Genomic DNA, 24641 nt, shown 5'->3' on the forward strand with positions numbered 1-24641 from the left:
GCATCTTTTCACATGAAGTATGTTATGATAGCGGGTGGCACAGCCTAATTTACAATTACATGAGTTTACATGAATATGAAAATATGTGTTTTCACTGTGCTGTGTCATTACACATATTGACATTTTACTCACAATGACACAGAATCATAGAAAACACCCAAGATTTGGAGTAGGGAGGGAGCAGAAAAGGAGAGAAATATTTACCACAGTTGCAGCCTGAACGAAATATCAATATATTAGGAAAGAACTTCATATGATGTCGAATGTTATTTTATAATTGCTTGCAGGTATGTTTATGCAGTGAGTTACAAGGGAAGAAGAGGGAAACTGAGAAATAAACTGTTTTATTTACTTTCTAAAAAGTTTCAATTTTGTTGTACCTATTAATCAAGAAAAAGCTTTTCTGAGAAAATTTCAAAATTTAACAGCCATGTTTTTTAACATTGGATCAAAATGTAAAAGAAACTTTAAATCAAAAGTTGTAATCTGAAATTTTGTTATTCATTATTTTGCCATGAATTTTCAAGTATGATTCATCTAGGAAACTTACTTGAAATAAATGTTTTGGTTTATTATAATGATTTTTTTTTTTATGGAAGGAAGAAGGATTTTGATGTGGACAAAGAACATTATTTCTAGAACAAACAGGTTCCAAAAAAAGTTTCTCATCAGTTGTGGATGAATATCTTGCTGAGACATTAGTCTATCAAGACTAGAATACGGCTTCTTGTGTTAAACTAAGCCTTATTATTTATCCAACTTTAATGGAATAAAAGGAATGTCAAGCAACATAAATTCTCTTTTCAAAGAAGCATCCTTGTCTGCATATATGGCTGGATGAATAAGCCTATTTAATAAAGAAAAGGAGAGAAATGAGAAATGGTCATATACCAGGAATTGCTTCCATATAAATCAGTAATTTTATCACATTAGTGTTTAACAGAATTCTGGGTTCTAGTATACATTCGTATTGTCCCAAGTCTAAGTCTATCAGAAACTGCAAAAAGAGTGGATTTCTTCTTGAACCACGGGGTTTAAATCTTCAACTCAACAAGGTACTCTGAAATTCACTCATGATCCAGAAACAAGTCACACATTTGAGGTAAGCATGAGGCAAAATGCTTCGCTGAGGTACAGGCACTGACAACTGCCTGATCTAACACAGCCTGTCTCTTAAAGTGTGCTGAATTCCTGGAGAAACTTGTCCATTTTAAGAGGCATCCCATTCTAATTTGGCTTCATTATGATTTGTTGCATTATTTGAATATGACACAGTGTTTTGAAATTTGGAGTGAAGTGTTTCTGCAGTTGAGACCTTGTCTGCAATTTCAACCAAAATCACTTTTTTCCTGTCAAGTTATGAAATTCTAAAACCAGGGAAATATAGCTTAAAAATGTGCCTTAAAAAAAGACAACAAATCTTTTCTTCTAGTTTGACCAGAATAATCCCAAATAACTAATGAGAAATATAATCATATGTTTACTGTGTTTGCCACAGTAAAACTATACACAGATTGAACTAAAACTAAATGCAGATGAACTAACACAAAGTTTTGCTGTTTTTAAGACTTACCCAAATACTATGAACCAAAATTTAGTCAGACTCTCTCTATATACTTTAATGAGTGAATAAAGGTAAATAGTATTACACAGTTGTCTTATATTTCCAGTGTCTGAGTAACTTCAAGAAAGTCTTTTATAAAGAAAAATTGTTGAAATCAGATGTGATATTCTGTAATATCTATCTTAAAGAAGAGATTCTATTGTGGGCTCCTTCCTTTTTCATTTGCAATTGTTTTACATGTCCATGGCAATTCCAACAATTACTTGCTAAAAAGAAGAGCACCATTTGAATGCTGTACTTTACTTCTTTTTGCAATGAGGCAGCTGAAAATGAAGAAGCAGCAACAAAAGCTGAGGAGTCACTGCCTTTTTGGACAACATATTCTTTGCAAATCACCATTTGAAAATCATAGATAATAGTGATTTTTTGACATTGCAAAAGAATACACTCAGCGTGTGTATTCACTGGCTACTAGACTGGCCAAAAGAAATCATACTTTGTAAGTAGGAGAATTAAATCACTAAATAGTGAATAAAGTAATTCTAAATATATTTACAAAAGCTGCAGGATACTATACATGCTGAAAAATGGCAGGGCAAAATTATTCATCAGCTGCTTGCTATCTCAAGTTATTTGTAAATAAGAACTGACTCTGAGGCTTTGGAATAAATAATGGTATAGAGTCAGTACCCAACATATAGCTATGTGGGATTCACAGCATTATCAATTTAGTACCTTGGCAAAATAAACCTCAGTAAACATGCTTGTCTGTGTTAAGAAAGCCAAAAGAATTGTGAAATGTGTTGGCATTTTTACTGCTGCTGACACTTGTTCACTAGTTACTCACCAAGACACATATTTCAGCCTGACCACTGAAAAGCTTTCAAGGGTGAACAACTTTCAGCCACAGTACAGAACTGTGGCTCTACGCTGCTGAAAGCTTATATTTCACCCCTATACTGAGCTTTGCATGTGTTCAGATTCCTTCTCCTTCCAGGATCTTTCCTAGCTTCACAAATGTCCTCATTGAGAAAAAGTGCCAGAAGCAGCAAGTGTTAGAAGAGCAGAGGTTAACAATTCCTCCTATGGAAAACCATAGCAATGACATTTTACCCTCACAAAGCATTTGCCTCTCTGCAGCCGACTTATTAAAGTGCATGTATTCATGCTAAGTACTTTGATATCTAAATTCTTCTTAAGCTTTTACTTTCAATAGAACACTCAAGTCTAAAGCCAAACCTGGCCCTGGTCAGTAACCCAGGAAGAGAGATTGATGCAAAAACCTGCTAGTCTGGGCTAAACTGCTGCCAGTTAAGGTGTAATGTCGCCCTGGGGGAAGAAATGTATTCCTTCAGCCAGCTTGCAATTACTTGGAGATCTTCATATCAGACTTACAGAGATTTGTTTACCAGAGAGAATTCCTTTTTCCTTATTTAACCCACCAAAAGTAGTCTAGATCTATTTCTGGGTCAATAAAACCCACGCAGTTTCAAGAAGACATTTTCCTTGTCAGCAGATGAACATTGGACAGTCACAGCAGACCCAAATAACAGTGTCTAAAATGACAATTATAAAGAATGTTTCATTTTGAGTATACAAATATAAGCAACAAATTCCACATGGCTTTTCTCAAAGTGATATCTTCCCCTATAATGAAATAAATAAGAATAGATGAGCGCTCAACACTTCCATAATACATTCCTCCTAAGCCCCTTTCATTAAGAATGTATTTCTGGGCTTACATTCAGCACAGGCATGCTGGTTTTACATTAAGGGACTTTTCCAGAGAGTTCTTCCTGGCCAGGAAATTATAAAATGTGAATTTGAAATTTCCATGAAATACTACTCTTTGATGTCTTCCCCATATCCACTTTTGTTTGTTTGTTTGTTTGTTTGTTTGTGTTGGTTTTTTAGTTGGTTGGGGTTTTTTAAGACCGAGGTTCCCAAATGCATTTTGTTGTAAAGGCCTGAATCAAGATACATCCTTTGCAGGTCAAGAAAAGAGAGGAATAATTAACAAGTAAATATTATATACCTCACATGAGCTCCAAGCAGAATTTTTATTAATTTTGAAACCAAATAAGGGGGGAAGGGGTTGGTTGGTTTGTTTGTTTGCTTTTTAATCAATATGCCTAAGCCCCCAATACTTTGTGCATTTCTCCTATACAGAACACAGAACAATACAGTTCTCTCCAGTCAAACAGAAAGGTCAGATAGATAGTTACTGCCTGTGCCTAAGTGGTGACAGACTAAACTAATAGGTAAGAATTTTTAGCTTGGATTACAAGTGAAAGTTAATGTTGCTCTATAGTTATCAAACAGATTTTTTGCTAGTATGTGAGAAGCTATGAGGCATGACTAGCATTTGGGTACTTTCTAAGGGTCTAAGAGCTGCCATTGAATAGACCATTGATGCTGCTGAATAGTCAATGCAGCTTGATTAAAAAAATAATGAAATTAATAAAGAAAGATGGAGAGGAAATACAGGAGACTTGAGACATAACATATCTAAGGTTTTGTTAATTGCAGAAAAAATAAGGACTTAAATTTTCAGGAGTTTTTAAGAAATATGGGTCAAATCAAAATAATTTCTGAAATATGCATATTTATAAAATTTCTCAGGACATCTATTTGCTAATAGAGCTTTGAATTTACACATTTTGAACAAAAATACACTAGTTGAGTAATCTCATTATTATTCTTCCCTCCTTTAATCTGCTCAGCAAATGTTAATAAAAGTGCAGACTACTTCTTCTAAAGCACAAACTCCCAAAACTACCCCCACTGAAGTTTTGAGCTTTGAAGATTTAATTAACTTAAACAATAAGGAATGAAACCTTGTAACATACTGAGCATTAAGCTAAAGACAGGAACTGACCTTTAAAATGGCCAAGTGACCAAGCCCTTGGCCTGACTGCAGAGGAGCGCAAGCAGTTTTTCCCACAATAGTAGCAGTGGCTATACATCAGGATGTTCAAAGTTTGTGTTTAAATCTTTTTTAATTTTCCCTATTTTTAAAGAAACCCCTATGAGTTCAGGGCAACTAATTACAATGAAAATCAAAAGTAGTCTGAAAATCACATCTTTTAAATAACTAGCCAGCTTTTGTCACACATGAGTCACCTTCATTACCTGTGTCACCAGCAATTTACAATTCTTTCACACACCTGAAGCATAATATATGAGACTTTTATTCATATGTGGTATCTCCTAATGCAAATCTGTCTTCAGTGTAAAACCAGGGCTTCTGTGCAGTAGGTGGAAGGAAGGGTGAAAAACATTCTACCAACAGATAACCATCTGGCAGATTCCCTTTCTCTCTCTGCTATCTCCATGTGATTTTTATCACTTTACAAAATGTCATTAAGCAAACAGAGACGACCACAAGCAAACCTTTAGTTTCACAAAATCATGTTTTATAAACTGTTGAGAAACACTGACATGTAATGAAACCCTATTCCCTATATGTCTTCCTCTCTGTAAATGATTTCTTTCCCTCCCTCCATGTATAAATAAACAGAAATGTGTCTGTGTATTTGACGTTTGGTCTTTTTCTCTTTTTTTTTTTTTTTTTTTTTTTTTTTTTTTGTTAATTTGGTCATCATAATCAAGGGCTATTACAGCAATAGATCTTATCTTTAGAATGGGAGTCCCCTTGCACCTTCAGTTCAGATTTTTGTTTATGCTTGGCTGCAATTGTGGCTGTTCCTGATAGTTTTAGGTCAGCCATGACAGACTATGGGTGACACTAAATAAACAAGCTGGGAGTCTGTGATTAAGAAGGAATGATACTGGTTCTCAGAGTTTGATTTTCTCTGGTTAACCAACAATTTGTTCAGAATAACTCATTGTGAAAAGTAGCTGTTTGCTAGACTACACATATTATGCTGTAAGGTCAAAAAAAAAAAATTAAAATCCCCTTACAACTCACATGGGCAAGCAGAAGGAACAAATCACGCTCAATCTTGGTTTGGTTATAGTAGGCTACAGAATTTATTTGTTTATTTAATTTACGTTCAGCTATTTCTTCCTGTCTCCTCCCTTCCTTCTCTCAGTTACATTCCAAGGCAGTAAGTTGATCTGAACACAGTCTGTCGGGGAGTAGATAGGACACTTCCTTACAGCCTGCTCAAGGGGGATAAAAATTCAATGACCAATTTACTAACTGTACTCGTGGAAGAAGAGGTAGAATAAGATCCCATGAGAAGGGGTAAAATATCCCAATCAAATGGGTACCTGCTCCAGTTCTCTGGATTTTACTGTCTGTATTGAAAGATTTTATGTATTTCTTACAATTTCTGCTTCTATAGTTATATCATTATGTCAGTTTCTAAACTCAGTTTTTAGTCACTATTTTTTTAATGTATTGCTTGCCTCCATGGTCATGGAGGAAGCCCTTAAAAATGTGTACCCTAAGGCTGAAATGCCAACACAATAATAATACTAAAATCTTATTTTTATGCATTTATTTCTAAACTTCAGGAATTTTAAGTCAGTCTTGTGATTAGGAAGAATATGAGAACAGACTCTTTTAAAGCCTGAGGCTGGTGATGCTGCCTACCTGGGATTATGAAAATATTATAAATTCTCATTTTTAATATGATGTTTTTACCTGCAATAATAAAGATTCAAACTTAATGTTAATTACAAGAAATAAATTATTTAAATGCAATTTTCACTTGTTTAAAATTTGGCCTGGAAGTCCAATGCAGGCTGAGAGTCAGCCATTGAGCTACCCAGGGGTAAGCAGTGTCTCAGCGCAGTTTCTAGTGCACAGACATTCCTTTCAGAAACCAAAAACATCATTCTGCACATCTTCTTGCAAAACTTTCACAGATTAGTGAATAGTTAGAAAACCTACTGTACCTAAACTTCCATAGAAGTGGACTTTCTGAAACTGGATTACCTGTTATGTGCTGGTAAATGAGAAGAAACTTTTGTAAAGAGGTTTACTAGCACCTGGGAAGATGTAGGTGACCTGTTTATAGTTCAGCTGACATGGCTCACCAAAGTATGAGCTAAACTATTTCTTGAGCACACCTTGGTCATAGCATCCTGATGCAACAACTAGTAGCTACCCAAACAAAAACATGGAATTGAATGGAAATAGTGTAAATATGACTTTCTTGAGGCTTGCCTACTGCCAGAGTGTATCCTGATCCCATTTAAAACTAACTACCAGGTTATCAGTGTCCAAGTTTAACATTGCCTAGGGTTATTTTATTTTTAAATTGTTTCTATATCCACCAGAATCATCTCAGCTAAGCCTTCAACAACCCAGGCCTTTAGAATCAAACCTTAGCCAGCACTACTATGGTTTAATTAGCTGCGCATTTGCCTCCTGGCCAGATCCAATAAATATGCATGTATTGGCACAGCTGCATCTCAGCATGCTTACTTAAATTAAAAATGTTTCCTTTGATGCTCTGGCAATCTTGGCATTCATTCACTTTGCCAGAAGCAGTATCAAATCACAAAATACTTGTCCAGTCATCATCACAATGTACAATCACGAAAATGTGTTACCAGTTTAGCTGCTCATATTACGTGCGCAGTAACCTGAAATTCTTCATGCTTACTGTACAGTTATGGAGAAGGATGCTCCCATGTTTCTCATGACTGAAAAGTATTCCCATATGCCAAATAAGATGAAGCTGGTCAAACAACACCTGTCTTCTATTGAGATTACTTGCACTAATTTATATTGAAAGTGTTATTTTAATAACTTCAGTTGCATTTTCTATTTAAAAGATGAAGAATTAATTTGTTTTGTTTTCTCCACTTGACATTAGCAGCTTTATGGAACAATGACCTTGCTAGTCACTGATGATGAATTATTAGCTCTTTTTACCGAAAAAAGGAAAATTGAACGTTATACAGTTTTTTTAAAGGACACACTGAAAGGGTGTGCAGTGGGATACATTCCTTTCCACTCTTGACGTCTGCACACTAAACTCCAGTCTAGTCACAGGAGCAGGGGAGGTAATACCTGTAAGACAGACATGTATACTTGCCACTGTAATAGGAATTTCAACCAACCTGAAATTACTAAGCAAAACAGTATGTGTGGGTGGCAAGGAGTGATCTGAGGAATATTAGGGAAAGGATCAGATCAGGGGTTGCAACCAGAATTCAAAGCACTTTCTTCTCTTCCTACTGAGATACCCTGCAAATTCAATAAACCTCTTCTATAAATACTTAACATGCTTCAAGTCCACAGTGGAAATCCATCAGCTTAAAAATTCGTGCTATAAGAGAGCATATACAGAAACTAGATAAATAGTCACTTTCTCTGAAGACGGTTAAGGCATCCTGTTATTTCTTCTGAAATCTAGCATAGCTGACGTTTATTTTTCTACAGGCATTAAATGCGGACAAATAAATTCCTTACAATGAGATCCTTCATCATGCTTATCAGGAATTCTACTTGCAGATTGGGGAAAAATCTTTATTGAAACCATTAGCTGCTTGAAGTTTTTCAAATCAGAACACAAACAAAAGAGAGAAATAAAACTCTCTTTTCACAGTACAGTTCTCAACCTACCAGAAACAAACCCAGAGCTTACTCTCAATTTGTGGAGCTAAATCTACTATGGTAAAACCAGAACAAAGAAACATTTATTGGTCACCACATTAATTAAAAATTGTAATCACTATCTGTTAAAATATATTTTTTAAAAATCCTGCAATTCCGCACTGTACATCTGCCAAATCACCATTGTTTTTAAAATCTAGTCGTCAAAACAGGTTTGCACATGGTTTGATGCCTCCTTAAACATCACCTCTTTGAAAGTTAAAAGACCATTGGAGAGAAAATCTTTCTGCACTGAGATAGCAGACAGAGACTTAGATATATTAAAGATATAATTGCCAACATTGAGTTTTTCCTCAACATTAAATGTTATTCTGAGAAAGAAAATGAAGAATATTATTTTATGAGAAACACACTTGGATTAGAGACTGAAAACTAAACTTAATTTTTCAGCTCACTTAAACTTTAGAAGTGCCAATGAACATGTCCATAAAATAGAATGTTTCACAAGCCTTACGTGTGCTGTGTGTTACTGTAAATCAAGAACCCTATTTTTTAAGATTGTACATGGTCCCATACTGAGTAGTGAAATACTGAATGATGCTGGTATGCTGGTAGAAAAATAATCAATAAGCTTTAAGGAAAACACTGGGATTTCATATGCAGGGTTTTGATGTTTTTTCTGCTTCAAATTTTCCTCAAAATCCCAAATTTTAAAATTCTTATTGCAAAATAAAATCCCAATTCAGGACAATAAAATATTTTATTATGATAAAATTGGTGTTTCTCATTAATACAAAAACAATGTAATGCTAAATTTTAAATACAATTTTCTCTGATGTGCAGAAAATTGATTAAATTTTTAAATAAATAGTTTTAACTAAAAGAGCAAAAGAGAAAAATATTGGCTTCTTTGCAAGAAAACTTAAGGGAAAGAGGTTTGTTCCTCTGAACTTACTTGAAATTAGTTGAATTACACTTTCTGATGGAAAATTTCCAGAGAAAATTTCTCATCCAGGATAAAACAGGTGCTTCCTCTGAACTGTGTTTCCATGTTTAGGTTGATTTTCTTGATGTTTTGTTGCTCCTGAATATACAAAATAATAAAAGAAATAATACATTCTTCAGGAATCTCCAGGAGGGTATTAAATTAAGCTAGCAGCCCTGATACTTCTATTCGTGTTGAAATAATTAACAATTCCAAGGATATTAATGATGTATTGTATGGGTATTTTAGACTGGGTAGGATGAAAGAAAAAACCTTTTGGTGACTCTTGCTCCTACTAAAATTTAATTACCTTTACTTGCTGACCTCATGTTTTATGTAACAGTACACTCCAAAAATGACCTCATAAATGGTTACTTTATATAAAGGTAAAGATTTCCTTTTTTTTTTTTTTTTTTTTTGCAAACCAACACAGCATAAATGGGGATTCTTTTTAGGGTTTTTTAAACTACTTTTGCAAAGTATTCTTATAATAGCTAACATTATATATTCCAGCATTACCTATGGGACCAACTAACTCTGAATTTAATTGAAGTCAGAATGCCTCACTTTGACAAGGTCACTTTTTAAAAGGTATCATTGCACAAGATTTTTTGATTTTTCTTTTCTGAACCACCTAAAATCTCTAAAATCATTGATGAAGAATTATATCTTTGCCATCCAATATTAGTAAAGACAAAAGTGAAAATGTTACCATTAATTGACATAAAATGTATGGATTATGATGATCTGGACTAAATCTGGAAGGCTGTACCTCACTAGTAAAAAAAAGGTAACTGCGGACAAAGAACATCAGTTTTCAGTAGATACTTAATTGTTTAATTCAGTAGAAACTTAACTGTTTAATTTTGCAAATTTAGAGAGGTAGGGTCAAATTCACCCCTGATTTCACTGTAATCATTGTTGAATGTAGACCATTGTTTTACCTCCTTAAAAGAAGCTGAGGAAATTAATCAGATTAAAATCTCCAAACAATTTGAATATCAAAATAAAAGATATGACATAATGTGTTTTGCCTTCATTTAATCACATTAAATAAGATAAATATAAGAGCTAATAAGTAGGTACTGAAACCAAAAGGTCTCAAGATAGGAATGGAAGCATTTTCAACAATAAAGCATTTAGCTGTTCAAACATACTGTCAAAGATGAGGACAATTTTCAACACCTCAAAAAACATTACCGAAATTCATCTGAAAAAGCATAGCATCTGTCGGAAATACCCTACAGTCTTAGATATTAGGAAAATAAAGTATTTTACATTGACATAAAAGAATCCTTATAAAAGCCTGCTTCGAAAGGAAATATGGAACAATCTCTCCATCTGATATATAAAAGGAAAATCAAAGATGTTTTGAATTTTTTTGCATTTTTTTTTCAGTTCTCTCTTTTTATACTACTTCTTTTGTTCATTTTAGCAATAGAAAGAACAAGAATAAAGAGGAAAGGAAAAATAACTGGGAAATAAAGAAAATCAAATTAAAGACTGCAGGGAAATATTTTTAATACAATTGCTTTTCTGAAAATGTAGCACAAAATACAACATTTTTTAAAATTAGATTTTTAGCTGGATTTAAAAATGGAGTGATAATTCAGAATTACAGATAATGACAAAGAGAAACAAATTTCCTAGCTGTTTTACTAGAATAAATATGATGAAGAAACAATCCCCTGGGGAAGGTGTTTTCTGAAAATCAAATAAATTTTTTTAATATTTTCTTTTCTGATAAGATAATTTCACTTCATAAGTGTGTACCTAAATGCAGTTTGTGAAAACATGCAAGTAACAGCTATTATTTTGCTACATTTTATATACAAAAAATAGACCAACGAGGCAGAAAGTATCATCAACAACTAAAAACCTCATTTTTTGGACATCTCTCAGTGGCACTTTTCATTTTTTTCTGGGAGAAGAAGTCACATATATGTCAATATAGCTCCTCTTCAACATATTTAAATCAGAGGAAGCATGATTAATTTTTTAACTGAAGGGAAAGAATTCTCCATGGAAACATTAGAAATTGAGGACTCAGATATTCAAACTTCCTTGGGCAAAATTTTTAAAATTGAGTCTTACGTTTAGTGCATTTCTGTGTATTTCTAAGGCATGCACATATTTGTCAAGAGGTCAGGAATTTTCTAAGCCAAACAAATCAAAGGACATAGCTAAGCATTGACACACATTGCAAACCATTAAACAAATTCCAACACATAGTTTTGTATTTATGAAGCTAAGTTATATTTTCATAGATAAAACAACTATATCTGATAATTTCTGAACATTATTATGTTCTTTAGGGCTCGTATCCATTAGTGTGTATACAAATGTATGTTTTGCCCTGGACAAAACTTTGATACTCCTCTTGAGTAAAATTTGAGTGTCAATGTTTCCCTTGTAACTATGGGATGGCTCTAATGACCATTTGCTGTGAAATATTGGCTACAGATATCTTTTTTAGAATAAATAAATATGCGGGTTTATGTTTTTTATAACTGCCCAACGGCATTTCAATATTTTTAAGACAAAAACAACATAACAAACCTAAATATTCCCACAATGAGCTATACAAAAAAAGGAGTCCCAAACTTTCTAAAGTATCTTAATGAGGGTTAAAGGTCACTACTAAGTAAAACTGAGAAACAGAAAGGACCAGGATCCTGTTTCCATTTTAATGTCCCTCATGTTTATGTTTTGCTGTCGGCAGGGGAAGGGCTGAAACAATTCCACTTACAAGGAGGTTACAAACAGGCTGACTATTGCAGCTGGCTGGAAGAAAAAGTTTGTGCTCCATAGGTCTAAGGTGAATGCAAGTTCATACAGACCAGACACGTGTTAAGCTGACATTGTTAAGCTGACATTTCTCTCCAAATCCTTTCCTAAAACTTACAATCTAAGCTGTGGTCTGAATTCCAGTTCCTTTAAATTATGTTCCACAGACCCAAACCAATAACACTCAATTTTAATTTTAACTTCTTCACCATTACTAAAACTAAAATTTCACAGAGAACATAAAGAATGTTCAATTATAAAATGTGTTGTGCCTGCAATTAGCATAACATTAAAGAGAGGAAGATCTTAAATTCAAAGGTCCCTGGAATAGAAAACAATTGCTAATGATAGTCATCAAAGCAATATGGTGAACCTTGACCTGTCTTTAATCCCTTCTAAATTCTGAGTCCTAAAAACAGACTGCTACTTTCCTGAATTTCCTTTTAGTGTCTTGAAACCACTGTTATGATTCTAACAAAATATTTTCTTCTTAAAAATGTATGCATTGCTCTGCTAAGCACATTCTGATCCTACTATCTAGAATAGTATGTAGTGCCACATACTGAATTGTGAAAGTTTGTCTTTAATCAACACGTTCACCTTAAAAGATACGGAGTGTACCAAAATCTCTTATGTGGAATATAGGATTCCTTGGGGGACTAGTTTTCAACAAAAAATAGTTCTTGACTGAGATATCAATAAATGAGCTTGAACTCAGCTTCTACAGTGACAGCCACCCTCAGTGGTCAAAATCCAGATATTTTGGTAAAACATGCAATAATTACATTATTTGACAGGACAATTACACTTAAGATGAGATCAACATAAACTGACTTCTATTCAACAACAACGGAAGAAATCTCACAATCACTTTACTATGATCAGAAGATATAAAATGGATTTCTAAGTGGAAGACATAAAATAAACAACCTAACTGTAATTATTATAGTAGTGATTCTGGAAAGCCTGTACCATCAAATGCCCCTTAAATACTTTTTCTTTAGTTCTAGATAATGAACAAAACCCACAACTTCTTGTGAAGGTTAGTGTAAAACTGGTATGCAAATAGGTTATTATCTTCAAAGTTTATCAAATAAAATACTTTTGAATTTAAGAAATAATAATTTACTGGAGAGAGATTTCTCCACTGACTATGCAAACTTAAACATCAACAGCAGTATTTTTGTCACCAATTATGTGTGCCCTCACTTACATAAGAAAGGTATGATTCAAAAGATACCCATGTCAATTAGTGTATTTCCCCCTGCATTCCTGAATCACACTAAGCAGTTTGTGGGAACCTGGGAACACTAATTTAGAAACAATATTTTTCTTTAATTTCTTTTTCCTGGTAAGTGCAACTAATGAGACTTGCACTGCACTTGGTGTTTGAAGTCATCCTGAGAGACAGATAGACCCAAACAACTACCTTGTCTCAGAGAAAAATAAATTAATTCATATATCACAGAGAAAAACCTCAGTGAAGTAGTGGATAAATAATCCAACAGAACTCTCATTCCTGTGCACAACATGTCTCAACAACTGATAAACTCAGGCACCACCTATTTCTATTGAAAGGTGCTTCTGCTCTTGAGATCTTGTTTCTGTCTTGCCTAGCCTGGATTTCAGTTGGTGTGTTCTCAATATTCTACTGATACTTCTCATAAACAAAATGGTCTTGAACATTCTTCTAGGTAAAGTACAATTCAGTGCAGCAGACTGTCAGAGCCAAAACCTTCCTGGGAGTGCAGTTAGTGCCCTGCAGTTCAGCTTTCTGAAAGAAGATGTGTCTCAGAAGCCCCAGTCAGCTTTGAAGATCTTTGAGAGCCAGCTGGAAGAAGCTACAGCAGGAGTTCCTACCCCATTTGGCTGGAGATGGATCCAAGCATGCGATGTTGTACATGGTCCATGACAGGACTGTGTTGTAGCCAGCAATCTGCACCCTGTGGGTGTGGATTCTGACCCTGACCTCAGGCACACCTCAGCACAGTGAACTTGTCACACTTGGTCCAGGAGTGCTTCCCTCGCTCTGGTGCTCTTGGACAGACCCTTGTCATTGAGGCTGCTGCCCTGCTGGCCTTGCTGTCATCCTGGGCTGCTGGCCACCCTCCCCTAGGGAGCAACACCTGCCCTTGGTGTTTCCTAACAGATGTCCTTAATCAGAAATACAGATCTTTATTTAAATCAAGGAATAATGGCTTATTAAAAAAAAAAAGAAAAGGTAAAAAAAAAACCAATTTCAGGCCATGAATATACTTATTGTGTATGATATTTTTAAGATAAAAATGACTCCTTCCCAGTCACCTTTTCAAGATGCAATAAGGGCGAACATCTACAATGCTTAACATTGTTGAAAATTTAACATATAAAATAATTTATTAACAAAATAGCAGCTCAGAATGTCTTATTAACAAAATTTTAATTTTTTTTTTTAAGTGCAGTGATAAAATTAAAGCCCATGGAAATATCTCTGGGTACCCTTAGAACTTTTAATGCCAGAATGAGTAACTCAGTGATGGTCTATAAGAAAGGGCAGTGAAACACTGCTGAGGAGATGAATCATTTCTATAGTGTTCTCGCCAGGCTTCCTCCACTCTCCAGATATTTGCACACAATAAATACATATGCTTCACCACAAGTCTTTAAGAAATTTCAGGCAAACCAGGTTTAACAGATAGTTACATTACCTTCCATGAATAAATGGAAGAAATTAGAGATATATTATAAAATTTCAAAGGGCAGATTTTGCACTGGAAACTTATTGACAAAGAAGAAAAATTACATATAAACCTTATGCAAATGAGAATTGTGAATTATAATTACACTATTGAGTTATATCTGACAATGCATCCTCCTAAAAGGGATTTCCCATCCCTTTTAGGAGGACATGCTCAAAATTAGATTTGCAGTTTGTTCAAAAGCTGAGGCCAAGCTCAGCAGCATGATGCTGGTATATCTATGCTGTGTTTAGTACACCATCAAACACCATCCAGACAGGCTGCCTACAGTATGCTAGTGACAGCTCTTGTGGAAGACAGAGAATAATGTAGACATATTCAGTGACACAGTTATTTAGTTAGTGTAAAACTGTCACAGCCATTGATTTCAACAAATCTTTGACAATAAACCCAATCCAGGAACTTTCCAGTGTTGTTTTTGGTATCCTGTTTTGTGATGCTCAGATGTTCACCACAAAATCCTGTGAACGCCCTGGAGATAATTTCTCTTTTCTTCATAAAATACGTCATTCTTTGTTCTGTGGTTTTCACAGCTCTCAATGAAAGAGAGAAAAATTATCCTTTGAACCAGGTTCTAAACTCCTGAAGAAATAAATAATAATGGAAAGGACCATAGACACCACAGGGAAAAAAAACACTTTTAGCATTCCTAAAAGTCCTTTTACCATGTACTCCTACTTACTTTGTAATGATTGCATGTTTTCCCTTCAGGCCCACTAAAGTATTTAATTGCAATTACACTCATTTACATAGCAGATGAGGCTAATTGCTGGTATTAGTTACCAAATGTATGCTTGTATTGTGAGGGTAAAAAAATGCCCTACAGAAAAGAAAAACGACTATGCCTCTAATTAAAGAGCTATGAGTCAAAGTGAGCTTGTTCAGAGATGTAAATATAGAATCAAGGGCTTTCAGAGTTCTGCAGTACATTTTATTATACCACTAGTTCCCATGTTTCAGAGATAACACGGGCAGACCTGATGGTATATACAATGAACTATTCTCATTTTCTCAGAAACAGGGATGATAAGTTCCACATAAAGGCTCAGAGAGAGAGATCAAGATTTCTAAAATTTTTGATTAGAAATAAATGGGAATCTCATGTCAGAAAGGTTCTTTGTCTATAATAGATACACTGAAGTTATTATTTGAAGCAGTTCCATCACCTATTCTTTTGGGAAAATTCCCAGGAAAAGTCTTTTTTTCATATTATTCAGACCTCAAACTGTTTCACGTCAATGGACTTCATTTTGCATGCAATTGTACACAAGGACTTTTAAGATACTACACTACTAAAGTGAATGCAAGAAGCATCATGTCAAGTGGAAACCCAGATGGATAACAATTTCAGCCTTTGGCCCTGGATATCATTCCTAATATAAAGAATTCTTAAAAGATTTGCATCCATGTATCTATCTATATACAGAGAGAGAGGGTTAGTCCCGGATGGTGAAATGAAGATTTGTTAATTTTAGTTAGCTTCAGGAGGTCACAGTGAGAACAGAAGTGTGCCCATCAGTATCCTTTGGACAGGGTTGAAAAACTCCCTATACACATTTAAAAATTAACACTTTATCAAACTGTGCCTTAAATTTTTTCTTTTTCCTGGAATTGTACCAAAACTTGACAGCAGTTAAGCTGTGGGTGTGCAGAAGCACTACATATGATATTTACTATTATATTCCTTTAGGTAGTTTCCCATTCGTCTTCTATGCTTTGCCTATGTTTAAAATTGAAATTATTTTGGTTTTGGAATTTGCCACTTTGCCTTCCAATTTCATTACAAGTTTCAGTCCTCCACCAAAGAAAAAAAAAAGCCACTCCCATGCAAAAAAAATTAATTCCAACCTTAAAAAAGTGAATTTGATTTTCTGTTGCCTTTCATGTAATATAGTGTAAGTACTGTGTAGTATACTGCCATTCTCATGAAGACTTTAAATGATAAAGGGCTGATAAAAATGAGCAGCTATTGCTTTTGCTGTATTAGTTTTGTAATTCCTAAATGCTGCTTTCTGCTAGTTTTAGATTTATCAGTGTTTGGTTACCTACACAGGTCATTTCAAAAAATGAGACTGGCTATGAGCCGCATTATCAGCTGCTATTTCTTCTGTGTTCTTCCCAAAAAGAAGAAGAAAAAAGTTTTAAGCCCCCTGAAGTACATTCCATGCATGTCAAGGTCTATGCCTTCTGAGTGCCTATTCTCATTAAAAATATACCTTTGTAGGACTAATCCCAAATGATTTGATGACAGAGGTCATGCAAGTGTCATTTTTCAAACCTGTGTGAAAATCCATTTCGAGCCATCTTTCCCTCTTATATTTCACCTCATTTCTGGAGCACTTATGCAGCATACTTACTTAGCTAAAGCACAAAATGTAAACAGGACATCCTCTCAGATAGGAGATCCCAACATGTTGAAAAGTATATGCCTTAGTTCTTAATCAGTTCTGGAAAGTATCCCAAGACTTCCACAAAAAGATACTGTTTCTGTTAATGTGGAACATAAACTTAGCCCTTAACATAAAACAAAACCAAGCAACATCTGTCCTTACAGTTTGATTGTTTGTTCCATCCTAGTATAATTATTCTTGCATGACAGCAGCCCCTGCAGGCTATAGCCTTACTTACTCTACTTTGCCCTGAAAGCATGCCCAGCATTTAGAGATGAAAACACTGTCAGAACTAGTGAACATTGTTTTAGAAATGCTTAGTGCTACAGCACAGTCACATTTTTATAATTATCTGGGATTTTTTTACATAGCATTTTGTCAATCCAAGTTGACCAAGAAAGATTTGTGCTTCCAAAAACCACAGATCTCTGAAGAAATGTCTGAAGATTCCAATGGGAAAAATGGTCATAGTGGAGAGATCAGTTTTTCAACCCCCCCTGTTCATTCACAGGAATAAAGATTTCCTCTTATGTTTAATCATTTTTTTAAGACTTATTTGCAGTTTTTTAACTAGTGGCTATAAAATCTGACATGGGCATAAGAAAACAGGGAGGACATGCTCTAGTCACTACTTTTGCAGGTAGCGCAAAGACAGTAGAAAGCCAAAATGGGAAGCAAATGAGCTTCCAAAACAAAAGATGACTCAAGGAAGGAGGGTACATATCAGAAGAGTGCTACTTCTCCAATTATACTAACTTTTACAATATTTTCAATAGACTTGGCACTAAAGCAATATGCAGTTTCATCCCATTTGTGAACTAGTATATACCTGGCGGAACACATAACTTTCTCTGGATCTGGATCTGCAGAACTCCCCTAGGGCAGTACTACTTTGTCATAGCCACAAGGCTGTCTCTTTCTCTTGAGGGATATATGGTCTGCCTGGAAGACTATCAGATCTAGTCAGGTGTGAAGGCCTGGTCCTACAGGGATCACAATAATGTAATGTAATCAGAAATCTCTAACACTAGAAACAGATTGTATCCTGTTTGCACTCTCTCAGTGGCGTGATTCAAATCCTAGCTCTGATCACACAAGACTTGGTTAAAGTTCACAGCTAAAGAGCTGACTGAATTATCATTGTTACCTGTGTGTCTGATCATAAAGTTGCAAAGGTTTTCTGCTATAAACATCATTATGATAGTAGTTGTAGCCCTTCCCAACCTTTTTCTATGCCGTTCACACTGCATGAGAAAGTGACACCCCGAGTTTTTGTGCTAAATGTGAAAGTTCATGGTTCTTAGCATGTCTAGTTTTCCATTGATAGGTTTGTCTTTTTTAAGCATTATGGAGTTGGTGAAATGGCTCTCTGAGTCAAAGTACTCCTCCCATTTCATACAGTATTTTTGCTCTGAACCCTCCACACTTTCTGTGATCACAGAGGCTGTGATTTCCTTTTTCATTTTAGAGATCTGTTGCACAAACATTTCAAGTATAAAATTTAACAAAGTAAAATAGAGTATTTTCAAAATGAAAATGAATAGTTGCTTTAAGATCAGTAACCTGATCCTAAAGATTGTTTATTTTTCAGCAAGAAAAAAAATTCACTGAAACTTGAGTCAGCTTCACACACAGTCTGTGTGCCTAAGAAATTGCTATAGAACAGGATGGAGCTTTTGTTAAGGGACCAGATTTTCAGCTTTCCTTATAAAAGTGTACAAAGGAAGACTTACCTCTAAAGACTCATGGCTCCTAGGCAGAATTCCTCACAGTCACAACTTTCCTTTTGTGGGAGACTCACTGTGAAGAGAACAGAAGCCACAGGTCACAGTTAACATAGACAATAGCCCCAGAAGTCTCTGCCAAAATTATAAATTAATCACCTAGTCACTACTTTTTCCAGCAGTGAATCAAAAGTTAGCAATAAAAGTTATTAACATTCCGTGCCTTCTAAAAGCAATGTTGATTCTATCTCTACTTTTGCCCTTGTAATGGAAGGAATGCTGTTGCAAGCGAATAGTCCTCAGTTCTTCTTTCCTCTATTTATCTATGCTTAAAAGCAGATCATGGGATTTAGAGGGCAGATGACCGACAAGCTGTAGATTGTAGTTCATTCACTTTTGTATGAGCTCTGGCTTAACTCATTCAATATTGCCATAGTTGGTCCGTGATGTGGAATGAACAGAAAAACAAAGAGCTGGAAGAAGGTAAAGATTTGGCACTGTCACCTTGAAATTTGTTGGTAGCTTAAGTGCCATTGTGCTTTTTAATGATAATTTCTTTGTCAGTCTTTAAAATTTCTGGCCTTTCAATTGCAATATTTCAAGAACTAGCCCTATTGAAACGTTCTTCTATGTATGCTATTGGTAGGGCTACAACACCCCGAACAAGCTGCTGTTTCAAAAGTGTTATTTTTGAAAAAATAAGAAGAACAAAATAAAAGAGCAATTTGATTGATTGTTTGTTTAATCAAAAAGCCTAATTATTTTAAATTTCATGGTTTTAAGTTCTTTACATATCTGTCAAGTCTTCATCAAGGGAATTATCCTTGTCACATCTCCACTGTATTTTTGCCATCATTTGTATTCATTGGTTCATCAAGAATTGGGCACACAGTAAACAGGACTTGTAATATCTGAACATCCACTAATTAGCAGGGGAACCATACTCTTTTTGGGATTGTGCCAAACATCTGAGAGCTGGAAGTGAAAGGAGCTTTCCCTGAGAAGGCCTTCAGCAGAAGAAATCCCTTACAACCCATAACCCTGAGAGACTAGAAAGTGCTATCCCAGGCCCCAAAGAGCATCAAGTGCAAAGGGATGTAGGCAGGGCAGCCAGAGGACACACTGATTCAGATGTCCCTCCTGAAACTTCCACTCTTAGGACTTCCATGGAAGTGCCCATGGTGAGTGATTAAATGGACTTTTCTGTTGTACATCCCTTCAGCAGGACAGCTGCGCAAACATCCCCTCCCCTCTGTAAAATGAATCATCCCTGGACAGAATGGGTGTAGCTGTTTGTGCATCTCTTATCATACTGAGGATGCGCTAATATCTTGACCTGCAAATCACAGGACCACCCAAACCTCTAGCAGCTAAGCTGAAATGATTCAGTTATAATTTGTCTTGGGAGGTTTCCGCTGCAGTATATTCATCCTTGAAGGAGATGAAGAAGACACATAAATTTGCCCATTTAATCTAGAAATGAAAGAAGAGGATCAAGTATATTGTAAAAAGCTCTCAAAAAGTGAGATTGATAGCACAAGGCATGGTGTCCTAGATGCCATACTCAGAGGAAGATGGAGATGGACAAAAAAAATTACACATAGTCAGTTGACACGAAAGAAAGATTAAATATTCAAAAATGGGAAGTAGAGAAAAGACCACATGTAGAGCCTGGGAAGAAAAATCAGTCCTGGCAAGAAGGGTTTGCATGTCTAGACTGTTTCCCCATGGTACAGTTTTCCAGACAAGCAAAGTTTGGAGAGTCTAAATCCTCTTCCTTGTCAGCCAAAAATTTTCTCTTTGGAGATCAGCATACAAATTGGATGAAAGCCTTATGTTTTGGCTGAAGGTATCGACATAACTTCGTGAAGATAAAGTTGTTGGAGAATGTACTGTGAAAAATATCCAACAACAAAGAAAAAGCTTTACTTTCCTTCAAATGTTCATGGTGGTTGCTGTTCACAACTAAGAGTATTTGTAAAAGCCAGAAAAAAATTACAAAATGTTTTACAAGTTCTGAAAAGTTCTCATCATATGCAATGTTTCTATTTTAATAAATTGGAGCTGCTTGCCAGAAGAAATCTGAACCTATATATCGGACATTACAGTAAAGTATGTCTTCAAAAGGTAAAAAAAGTGTTTGCATAACAACTAGCAACAGGTATTTCTCTTAGATTCAGCACATCACACAGTCAGTTAAAAATGAATGTGATAAACTGGAATAACCAATATCTTCTGATAATTCACAGCAATATTAATTACATTGCCTGTTAGTACTGGGGGTTGTACACCAATAGCTGAAAGATATGTTTGGTGTACATCATGCTATATTTGAAGAAAACCAGAAGGTCTCTTTCTCCTTAATGATGAAAAAAGCTAGAAGTCAGAAGACCAAAGAGGTACTCCATATTCCCACTGCCAAAGAGTATGTGAGAACTGTTAACATGAATTACACGATACCTAAGGGAAATCAAGAGTCATGAGGATTTGATATGTAGCAAGGGGCATGACTTATTATTTTCCCGCTTATCACAAGACCAATTTTATAAATACAGTGGTGTAATATAACATAGGAATAGACTTAACAGGACTTCTGACTACTCAGAGAGACAGTTAAAGTCAATAGAAGCTGCAGGGGTTCAGCTTCCTGAAAATCAGTCACTGGTAATGTAAACCTCTATCAAGCATAGATCAATAACAGGTTTTTTGAGCATACAACATAAATGTCTTTTAGAAGATGACAAATTTAAACATACTCAGCACATGTAGAAACCTTTTTCTCCCCTTTAAATGTAAGCACAAACACATTTTAAACATAAATGCTTGTAGAAAGCCGATTTTTTCCAGGTATCCAGCAAAAGCTGAATATTTTCAACAAAAAGCAGGGATCAAGTTAAAAAGTAGAAGACAGTGTTTGGACAAGGATGTACTGAAAACTTATTATCTTGCTAAAACACAGGGAAATCTCTTATGTCAATAGCTCCCAAGAGATGTCCAGGATCAATAGATCAGAGCACCCTCATAGTCTCTCTAGGAATACTCAACTGTAACCATTTTCCTTTTGGCTGCACCCATCTACCCCTACTCTTTGAAGTACTTGCTGAGTACCTGAAAATTTTGAAAGCCCTACTCCTGCAATACACTGGGCTGTGCCCAATCCACATTTAGTGTTCATCCAGATTTGTACCTTCCACCTGCCTGGTGTTGTCCTTGGCTTTCCCTCAATCTACTGAGAGCTGCCTGTGCACAGCAGGAGAAAGCATAAACCCAAAGCATATGATGAAGAGCTTCAACAGATGGGCTCTGGCAGATCTTTCTGCACTACTGTAAGATTTTGCCCACAGATGACTGCTCTGTTTTTTGCTTTAACTTACAGCCCTATGGAAGATTTAGCAAAATGCAGCATGTATCCACAGCTGAGCCTGTGTTCATCTTAACTATTTTCTCATATGGCTATGCTAAGGCATGGGCATATACCTCCTTTATCAACATCTTCATTCCTAAATCTTCTTCAGGAATAGAAGACATGCAGACAGGTGTGATAATATACAAATTGTCATAATAAGAATGATCAGAGCCTGTCTGACTAAGGCCCAATATTAAGGTCAGCTTCTGTATAATACCAGATATATTTGCTACCTGGGGATTACAGGTATATGCTGCAGTGGCAAGGGCACAGATATCTGATTTAATAGTTGTTTTGCAAGTCTTCTGTGCAGTTCATTGACTCAAAAAAGTAAGTGTGGCTACCGAGAGGGAGAGGAACAGTGATGGAGAGAGACACACACACACATAAAGAGGGAGAGAGGGAGGAAAAAGAGAAGGAGAAGGTATGGGAAGAAAAAGAAAGGGACATATTCCACGAGTACACATATAACAATATGATATTATGCAATGGCTTCAATAACTTCCCTACTCAGGAGATTAGGAATGTCATGATTGTTTTCCTAGCCTGAAAGTATTTTTCTGGGAAAAGGTGGAAAAGGCATTCTTTTTAAAGTTGTTGTGGGACTCTTAGGTGGCATTGTCCTCAGCTATATGTATATCCATGTATCTATGTAAACTGTAATTTACAAAACCATTCTGCTCCCCAGCCTATTGGTGGACGGAAGGAAGGAAAGAGATCAGTGGAGAGGAATGTTTAAATAGCTTCTTGTTTTTTACTCACAGGACAGATGGCGTGCAAATGAATGAAAAATAAAACCCCAACTGACATTGTATAGCAGCTGTGCACAGTGTCAGCTATAGGAAGAAATGTGGTCCACTGGATACACTGTTTTACTAGAAATGAGGGAGCTTGGTTTCTCAGCCTAGTTTCCTACATTCAAAATGACTGTACTTCTGTATAAGAAGTCTCTGTTTCTCAGTTTCTTCATTACTAGAAGAAATATTTATATTAGAATAGAATAGAATATATTATATTAAATAGAAATGTTTAGATGCTTTATGAAGAAAAGGACAGAGTAAATGAGGAGACCTTATTTTTTGTGGGAAAGCAAATTGGAAGCACAAAACATTTTACTTAACTAATGAGTGGTCGCATTATGAAGAAAACTGGGCTTTTTCACTGCTCTACCTTTTTTTTTCAGTAATCAGTATTAACATGTTGTGATACACTTAATTAGCTCAAGATTTTGCTCACAGCTCCAACAATATGAGGTTCATAAAGTTCAAGGTACTGGAAAAAAAGGAGCCATGAATTACTCATTTCCTGGGGAGTTTTACATTTTTTTCCAGAAGGCCAAGTTTTTCCTCTTCTGGTCGGCAAATTTGTTCTGTAATGTGGTTGACTCTCTTCTCTTTCTAGTTGCTGTGCTTGTATTGTTCTCTTCAGACTATGTCATTACATGCCAATCTTTTCTGCTTTAAAGATGTTTTGGTTTGCTTGTTTGTATGCTTTTCCTTCTTAGTCATTGTCCTTAGGCCCCAGGAAGAGCTCACATAATCACTGTGATCACAGCTTAGTCTGAGAAGACACAGTTACCTCCTGACTTGAGTCAGAACACAAAATTGATGTGAATTATGTTGGTTTCCAAATATTCAGGGCTCGCTGCAGGGATTACTTTGATTTTGATTGGGAAGATTCTTTTTCATACCTGCTATACTCTTTCCTATCAAACCAGTATGAAAAAGCCACGTTAAATTTTCAGAGTAGAAGTCAAGATAACATTGTGCCTCTATCTGAAGCTTTGAAGACTATCAGCACAGAAAGGAAGCATGTGCAAATTTAAAGCTGCAATGATTGTGTTCAGCTTCTGCCTCTTTGATATACCAGATCTTCTGTTTATCCACTGGATTTGTGAGGGTGGGGAGGAAATATGGCTGTGATATGATTTAAGATGGTAAGTAAAAGAGGAAGAGAGTTCCCCCTCCATTCTCAGGTTCTCTCTTTTCTCTGAAGGACTTCAGGATTAATTCTCTCCATGGGGATTTACACCTGAATGAAAGAACACCTGTGCTATTGCACTCTCATAGATAGTAATATATATCTAATTTACATAGAGTCTTCTGTTTATTAATCTAAGGACGCAGTTAATTTATCCTGAATATAGCAGTTAAGTGTGATGAGGTTCAGGGAATTTCTATGCTGTGAAATATTTGTACCGTAAATTAAATTCTTATTAACTGGCTTGCCTAGTGTGCTCGTGGCATAAAGGGCCATGATGTCATACAATGGCATTGATAATAAAATAGGACAGAGATATCTTCTTAATATTATCCAGTGAAATAACTCCATCATGCATCATGCTATCACTATTTAAGATTCTCTAGGAATATAAATTATATTCACCCTATATGTACATGTAAACTGCATGTGACATTAGACTAATTACTATAAAATAACTGAAGAAATTTTTTTTATTATTGCAGTAGTGGTGGAAATGATAAAGTGGTGCAAATGCAAGGTTTATCATACT

Source organism: Camarhynchus parvulus, chromosome 5, assembly GCF_901933205.1.
Source record: "Camarhynchus parvulus chromosome 5, STF_HiC, whole genome shotgun sequence".
In the NCBI taxonomy this organism is placed as follows: Eukaryota; Metazoa; Chordata; class Aves; order Passeriformes; family Thraupidae; genus Camarhynchus; species Camarhynchus parvulus.